Source organism: Pectinophora gossypiella, chromosome 8, assembly GCF_024362695.1.
Source record: "Pectinophora gossypiella chromosome 8, ilPecGoss1.1, whole genome shotgun sequence".
Classification (NCBI taxonomy): Eukaryota; Metazoa; Arthropoda; class Insecta; order Lepidoptera; family Gelechiidae; genus Pectinophora; species Pectinophora gossypiella.
In genome coordinates, this window is record NC_065411.1 from 8,849,843 (window position 1) to 8,859,154 (window position 9,312).

Below are 9,312 nucleotides of genomic sequence, written 5' to 3' on the forward strand. Positions count from 1 at the left end.
GCACAACCACAAAACTTCAGAACCCTACTTTCCCTCTAAGATAACTCTGATAAAGTGACTGGGAGTTATCTATTACAGAGTTATAAGTTCATAAGCTCGGGAATCCGTGATATCCCTTTTGGGAGAACTAGTGTCTTACACCGTTAGTGTCACAGGTTCAAACCCGGCTCAGGTTCTAGACGAGTAAACTCAACTTTCATCCGGTCCGCTTACCTAACCGGAAGATTTGACAGGTCCGGTTTTTACAGAAGCGACTCGACGATGGATTCGAATCGAACCTGCGACCTCAAAGTGAGAGGCAAGCGCTCTACCAACTGAGCTACCCCGGCTCCCAGATCCCGGGTCTCGGAGTTTGAATTCATGTTTGGATCATAGATTAATTATTAGTTTGGTGGCGAACTATCATATAATTTTTTCGTGAAAAATTGGGGAAATTGGGAAAACTGGGAATTGAAAAATTCATTTTTCGTGTCGGAACCGAGGATCCGTTTGGATCTTTTTCATGTCGGAACCCAATTTTTCACGAAAAAATAATATGAAATTTCGCCACCAAACTTGAAATTTGGAGATTCACCCATTTGTGCCTGGTTAATGGCAATAGGCCCGCCTCTAATACATGGGACTTAAACATAGCTGGCGAGGTGTAGGTGTATACGTATACAATACATCCCGGGATACAGGGGATGAAATTATCAAACAATGATTACAGACTTTCATTATCTAATCACAAGCCCCAATTTTACGTAAATCTCAATGCATAGAGGCGGTACGGGAAGCGTTTGTGTAACGGATTTTTTGTAACGTTTGTGTTTGTATGCACGTGTACACACAGAAATCCCGTTTCACGCTGTCAGTGGAGCGAAATCGCTCCACCAGGAAACACACCACTAATGCTCGTATAACCAGCACTGTATTTTTCACGATTGACAGCTCTCGACAGACCTAAGTCGCACCGCTCATTGTAGTTAATACTTTAGAGGGATGATTCAGACCATGATTCTAAGTTAATATCAAGTGGAATTTTCGACTTTTTTAGTTGTAAAAGTCTTAAAGTGGTGAACCTACTGGAACTTGCAAACGCATCAGGTACCGGTAACTGCGTCTTTTTTGACGTGACTTAATGTAAGATTTGTACTAAAATATAAATTGGTTATTGCGTTTTGTTCAAAATTACCAACTCAGCTCACCGGCCAGCTTTTTTTTGACGTGACTTATTGTAGATTTGCCGCAGATAGCATTAACTACTTGGCTGGACAAACCCCCCCTCCTCCTACCCTCCTCCTACCCCCTCCCCCTCCCCCGCCCCGGGCCCGCAACGCTCACGTTACTCTATGTTAGCCTTAACGTTCCGCTTTTTACTCTAAACACCGTTCTATAAAATGTCAAAGGTATTTATTGACCCACCCATTTTAGCACGATTATCATTCCATTGGAAGGTATCAATCAGTATCCTCTTTGTCTCGGTTCCACTCGGGTAATCCAGCCGGCCCGAGGACGACCTTCCGTTTTATAGGTCCAAATTGTGGAGTACGGAGGGCGGTAAGCAATCGAGAGATAACACGGCGATTATATCAGATTAAACTGGTGGTGCAAGGCTTGGGATGTCAGAGATTGGAGCTTTATAATATCGTCTTCTTGTAACGAACATTCTAATATGATTTTCTTCAGCTAAACGTTGATTTCTTTCAATTAATTTCAATCCACAATGTTTTACCTGGGGTTTTAAAAAGGCCACATAGAAGCAATTGATTTTAAAAAGGCAATATTGCAAATTGTCATTGCGCATATAAAAGTAAGTGCGCAACTCACACAAATTTAATGTCAAATAGCAATAACAAAACCACATCAGAATGTGATTTTTCAAAAAGGCGCTTGCTTGGTTTTCACTATAAGACGATATAATTACTTACGTAGCTCAACTTGCTTGTTCCTCAATTGTTAAAAGCAATAGAAAATGCATCTCTGCTGGTAAAGTAAACATATAATTCATTCAGCTTATCATACCGGGTAAGACGTAAAAGTCTAGACGTAAAACTTAGGAATTGAATGTGCGTATACCATTACGGCTTAAACCGCTTGTATAGATCGAAATTCAAGGAGTAATATAGGATAGATTTTCAGGAACTTATATACTGGTATGATAATAACCAACGTTCACGCGGAAGGATAGAAAGTTAGTCTTAACATCTCTCTTAGTCGGTCCCTCATATCTGAGGATCGTGGTCAGCATCAGAGTTGCACCTGGAGCGTATGATCTGCATCCACCGGTTCCTGTCCAGCGCTTCCCTAGAACTTGGATGACGACGAGTCTCGATCACTTGATCAGTCCATCTAGTCGGTGAACGACCACGCGATCTTTTGCCTTCAGTGTTCCCAACCACAATCAGTTTCTCTAAACTGTCATCACCTCTGCGCATCGTGTGGCCGAAATAAGAAAGGATGCGTTGTTGGCATATAGTGGACAGACGAGTTTTTATTTGGTGCTGGGTCATGATCGATGCATTAGTGCGCTTCGCAGTCCAAGGTATTCTTAGCATTCGCCTCCAACACCACATCTCTAGTCTTAACATAATTCCATAGAATAAGTCATAATACTACGTATAAAACGACAATTCTCCGCTCCCACCAGCGGCTGAGCTAGGTTTACCTCACCCCCCCCCCCCCTCCTCGAACATAGTTTAGACATGAATCGTATGGTGTCAGACGTCACACACGCAGATGCACGTGTATGATAATGTCAATGTGTAGTGTCTGTGTAGAACGAGGTAATTTGTATGAAGTGTCCGGGGTGTGGTAATTCTTAAAATAAAATTAAGCAAAATTAAAAATTTGAAAAAAACCCGCGGTAAAAATCTCATCGAAAAAGAATAAAATAACTCAAAACCCCCGACTTAACCCAATTAACGAAACGAAATACTAACGAAACGAAACGAAACACGAACGAAACGAAACTAAACGAAACACTATAACTACTACTACTACTACTTGTTATGTAACGAAATATTATAATAGACTTAAAAATACAAAAATAATACTTATCAATATCGGACTTTTCAAATCGCCCCCTGCCCAACTCGGACCACAGCATAAATCAGTGCAGCTGTTGTCCGTGTCAGATTATGTCCAGGTAACGGTGTGCACAATTGATGTTGTGTTGGTTTTACAACCACATTGTTGTTATTACACTCCTCAATTAAACTGCAACCAAATTATGTGTTGGCCCGCCAATCTACTAAACCGATCGGTAGCAATGACGCTAGGGACGTCATTAATATAAACGCTAGGATTTTTTAAATGGACATCAAGTATGAAACGCTGATTGTAAGTAAGAAAAATATAAATACTTTTAATGTCGCTTTTGACTTACATAGATCCAGTATAGTCATGAAAAATATCATGTTCTCATTTTAGAACCCTGTCGCACTACCATATTTGACTTTTAATGATACTTACGGTTTAATATGTCAAAAAAAATAATGTGAATAAATACTGTTACTTATATTTCAAAGTGTATACATACTCGTACTGGTACCCGTGTCCGCACTCCCCCTCGTTTCAAATCTAAAATTATTTAATCCGTTTATTTCTGAGTGTCTAAAAGGTCATATTGTTGTAGTTCATCTAAGAAAGCAATATCGCATATTTGACATATGTTTGCATTGCGCACTTACTTTTATACGCGCAAATATCAAATTGCAATTTTGCTTTTTTAGATGAATTGCTTCGATGTGGCTCTTTAACGGCCCTGATCACTTTTTTACAAATAAGAATTCTTCATTAAACTTGTCCTATTTATTTGGGGATTCGCTTGCCTAACGTAAAAAATAAATAGCTTTTCTTTAACATCATCATCATCAATTTAAGAGCCACGCTCTTGTCGGTGCAGCATTTTCCATGCTACTTCATGCTACTTGTTTCTTGCGTCAGACAGAGAACTGCGGGGCGGAAGGCAAGAGGGAAACCACTGCCCTATTTTTCTTTAACATCAATTCTTATTTATTCTTTAATTCCGAGACAAAGTTCCAAACTTATTCCCCTTTTTTCCGGTCACGTAGCAGCCCTAAACAAAGCTCCAATGTAAGCAGTTACGTGAATTAGAAGTAAAGTATAATAATAGGTATTTGAAGTTCTCAATCAGAATCCGGAAAATGAGTTTGAAAGGCGATTCCTTTACAATTTTATGGCGAAATAATAGTTGGTAGGATTGCCTTGTAAAGTTGTTGCAGTTTTTAAAAGGCGACTAGGAGGCACAGGCCTCCGTGGGGGTATGGAGCATAGTCCAACACGCTGCTTTACTACAAAAATATATTTAGGCATTTTAAAAGAATTGCAGCAAAACTCAAAATAAGGCATACGAATAAACGATCATGCATCCACTGAAAAGCCGCGGCGCTTATTTTTATAGATCATTTCCAAACGACAAACACAAGACACAAGAGCTTCTCACAGTATTTTATACATTGATGTATAATATTATGGTACTATAGTAACATTTTATAACAATACAATACTAAGGCTGCCCGTGCCTTCAGGCAAAATTGCAAATATTACACGTACCTACTTTGCCTAAGTACTTACCCGACTTGTAGCTTCACACTTTTATTATAGCTTCTCCTTTAAGAAGCTATGACTAGCTTCCTCAGAAAGGTGTATGACTGTTTAGTTATATGTGTCTATTATGTGTTAGGCTACATGTGTTTCTCTTAACATTCCGTATAAAGCGACTTTGTTTTATACTTAAAACAAAGTCGCTTTTTCTGTCCCTATATCCCTATGTAATAAATCTTATTAAATCTTTAAAACTACGCAACGGATTTTGATGCAGTTTTTTAAAAGATGAATCATATGGCGAAAGGTTACCAACCTAATCGTACATAGCCGGCATTTTTTTCAAATCGTCAGAAAAACTATAATGTTTTGCAAACAATATAAATTGCAGTTCTGTCCACATTCTTAAAGTAACCGAATAATTTCCAGTGATAAGAAATTATTTTTTTATTCTGCAGCAAAATTCCGATATTATCGATAAATAACGGTTTATCTCCTTTTATAACCGTGCCCATTATGAGACTCACTGGACATGTCCACGTACTTATTAAAAAAAGTAATGTAATACTTAAACAAAAATGATTATGCCTATAATGGCGCGAAAGAACGATACTATTGAATCTTAATTCTTTTTATGTAAAAGACGCCAGTAATTCTGTAGAGGTAGAAAAAGCGCATTACAAATAAACAAAAAACTAATTGTTTTGTTTTCATAATGCTATCACACACACACACACCAGAATCATCTGCAGAGTTTTACTTACTAAAAGAGCGAGTCCTCCCCATATCTTTAACACTTTGGAAGTCGCGTCAAAACATTAAATAACTATTTGTTATCTTATAGCAATGTTATATGTGAATTCGAATGTAAAATGTTATAACACCTACCGAATATCGTATGCCTATTCATCTGAACATGGCTAGAACAACTTCTCACTTCGCTATTCTCCACCACACATACTTATTTTCATTTTTACTACTTCATAAGAAGCAACATTCTAGGCACTCGTGATAAATTTAATTAAAAGAAAGAAATTAAGTACTCCTTAAGCGTTACAAATAGCGCTTATTTAAGAAACTAAGTACTACTTTCTGTTACTTTAATGGCATAATATACTTGAGAACATGCGAGGTTTTAATTATCTGTCTTATAGAAGTGTAAACGAAAATCGCCATGTATTTTATTCGACAATAAAATAGCGAGTTTCATGTTGATCGTAATAAAAGATAGCCTCAAAACGAGCCCTCGGGTCGCTGGGAACACAGATATCGAGAAACAGCACCTCACATTTGTGAATTCGAGAGAAGAATCCAAGCTATACGTATGGCAGAGCAATTACTGATTGTACGGGTTATGATAATTTATTTTCATATTGAATACCTCTTAATTCTACTTTTGGTTTAACCACTATCATAAACTGGTGAAATGAAGTAACACCAATTTATTCTAGAAACCTTTTTTTAACTGTGACTTATTGTAGATTTTCTGCAAATGGCATTAACAACTTGACCAGATTTGTCGCAAATGGCTGGACAAATATGAAAGTGATATGTCACAATATTCATTTCATTCGTCGATATTCGAATCAAAGTATGTAATTTGTCACATTGCTTCAAGCTCTAGACACGATCATTAGGGATCTATTAGAAGTGCAATAAGCTACGTCGAAAATCATCTTTTATTCAACTAAAAAGAAACGTGGAAAGTTCTAATACATTGCAATGAATTAGTTACTCGTATAAATGTGATAAAATAACGCGCCATTTTCCAAAACATGTAATTTGATTTATCTAAAACTTATCTAAGCGTAAGAAATTGCTTAGACAATAATGATGATAATAGTTTATATAAGTACTGTTTACCTTCAAAATAATTATTTTCGAAATTGTTTTCGAATTCATGTTTGGATCATAAATGATTATCACGTGCTCAGTGGTAAAGGAAAACATCGCGAGGAAACCCACATTCCCGAGAAATGTATTTCGGAGGTTTGTGACCTGACATATATTGGGCTGGTTTTCCCTTCGCGGGTAGGAAGGTCAGACGCGCAGTCGCTCCTGTAACAATCCGGACCTGTCAAATCTTCAGGTTAGGTAAACGGTGGGTCCGTGCTGCTTATTATAGGTTGGTCGGGAAACACACATTCCATTTAATTTTGAAAAAGCTGTCTCCCAAATTTAACCAACTAAGAATCGAACCTTGGTATACCTACCTTGGTTGTAAAGAATAAAGAAGAATAAAGAATAAAATATTTTTTTTGCCAGTAACAATTTACATTTGCTATAAGAACTAGGTAATTATGAATATTACGAATACGGGCAAAAGGAAATGGCTCAGCTTGTGCTGTGATGGAGACATGCTATGGCGCCATCCAGCGCTGGTTTTCAGTCATTTCCTCTTCCTAGGATATTGTGCGGAAGTAATTGTCAACGAGGGCTAGAGGACATTAAATAGAAATATACAGCAGCTTTAGGTAGAAAAAACAATAAAATCAAAAGACTATCATATCAAATAAAAAACTCTTGAGTGTGTGTGTGTGTGTTTGTTCGGGTGTGTGTATGTGTAAAGGAAACATCTTGTTATTTATTGCATGATCAGGCCAATGCTAATAATTGTCTAATAATAAAATTATATTATCTGTAACCACCACAGAAGTAAAATTAATTTCGAGTACCTATTTATTACTTTACTATTATGTCAGCTGACTATACAATAAATAACTAACCGTATCTAGTAACGAACTACCCTTTGCCAGAACATTCTCCTGCTAAGCAGAACTAATCAGCTACATCTTAATAAGACCATTATTCAGAACCAGTAGTCATATGGAAATACTAAAATTACCATCAACATTGGTTATTTATGCGTTTATTTTATAACAAATTGGACCCGATCAAGTTAATGTTTCTTTTAGAGCTAACTATAGCCTATAGCCCCGGTCCAACTGTTTAATTGTCTTCTTTTTTTAATACGAGGTGTGGTATAAAAGCTATATTCAATAAGTTGCAGGCTACTCGTACTTCGCATATTAACTATAGCTTCAGGTAAGTACTTCGAATCAACAAGTGACATTATCTGACAAGTGTTCAATATTAAATTTATACCGAAAACTTTTAAAAAGACACAAAATACAACGCTTAAAATACCAGAAAAGTGAATAATTCAGACAGACAGACAAGATCTTTATTTTTTTACATTTTTCCTCACCTTATGGTTGTCTGGAAGAAATTGCTTTAAGCGATAAGGCCGCCATTTGCCATGTACTTAGTTAAGAGACTTTTTGTAATTATTTCTTTTTATTTTGGTTCAATAAAGTGTATTTGTATTGTATTGTATTGCATTGATAATCATGAACATCATGGATCAAGATAAATCATGAAATTCTGATTACTAAATATAAAGACAGATCTAAAAGTAATGAAAAACATTTTCTTTTTTCTATTTAACATATTTATGTATTTAAATCAAGAAAAACGTAATAATACGTCCCACAATAAAATTTATCACATTTTTCTATGACGTCACAGTGTGCTTTTTCATTAAAAATAACCATAGTGTTTCGACGCTTAGTAAAAGTAACTGATTTGACTAGTTGGAAACTAACCTATTCACGCCCGTATTTTTTCATTCATCAGTATGAGAATACTTTCTAATATATGTGATAGAATCCTTTCGCTACAAGACCATGTCCTTAAAACGGTTACCTTCCGCAGCAGTAACTCCAAGTTCATCAGCTACAGAGATCGCACATCGTGTTTAAATCACTTAATATTGGTATAGTAAAATCGTTTCAGTGAAGATGTCCTTAGAAAAGATTTATAGTAGGAGAGCAGACCGTAGCAAACCCAGCGTGTGTGTATGAATCGATTGATGAATGTGGAGGGAGCCAGAGAAGTGCGTCAGGATCGAAGGAATTGGAATTCCATAGTCTCTGCTTACCCCGGTGGGAAATAGGCGTGAGTTTATGTATGTATGTGTAAACTCGTCTGTCCATAATTTAGACTGATTTAAGGTGGTATTAACCTCTCATATGCCGAGATACCAGACACAATAGATTTTACATTGTGTCTGGTCGAGATCCGCGTTCCGGCGTTTAAGGGGTTAATGAACTAATCTCAGCTTTGAGATTGCCCTCAAGTTCATGTCAATGTGACAGATCTTATAGAAAAACAGGGGCTTGAGCATACTCTTGAGGGCAGTCTCAGCCTCAGCTGAGCTGAGATTAGAAATGAAAGTAAGCACTAATAGAACGATTTTTGACTCAACTCCTAGGCCTCCGAAAAGTTTCTTCGAGAATTAAGTTGCAGTCAACATCTAATAAAATAAATAAAACATGACATAACAAATAGCATCACGCCTGTATTTCCGAAGGGGTAGCCAGAGATATACTGGGTGTTAGTGACATCGTAACGAATACTGAGGGGGTTGATTCAGACCATGATTCTGAGTTAAAATCAAGTGGAATTTTCCGTCGCAAAATTCATGATTTTTTTTTAGTTTTTTTAAATTATTTTCAATTCTATACTTTTGCGATGGAAAATTCCACTTGATATTAACTCAGAATAATCAGATGAATCATCCCTCTCAGTATTCGTTACGATGACACTTACACCCCGTACAAGTACATACGGTAGCCATATAAGTAGGTATGGGTTTTAGTGACACCGTAACGAATACTGAGGGGGATGGTTCAGACCATGATTCTGAGTTGATATCAAGTGGAATTTCGTGTCAAAAAATTCATGAAAATTTTTCTTTTCTTT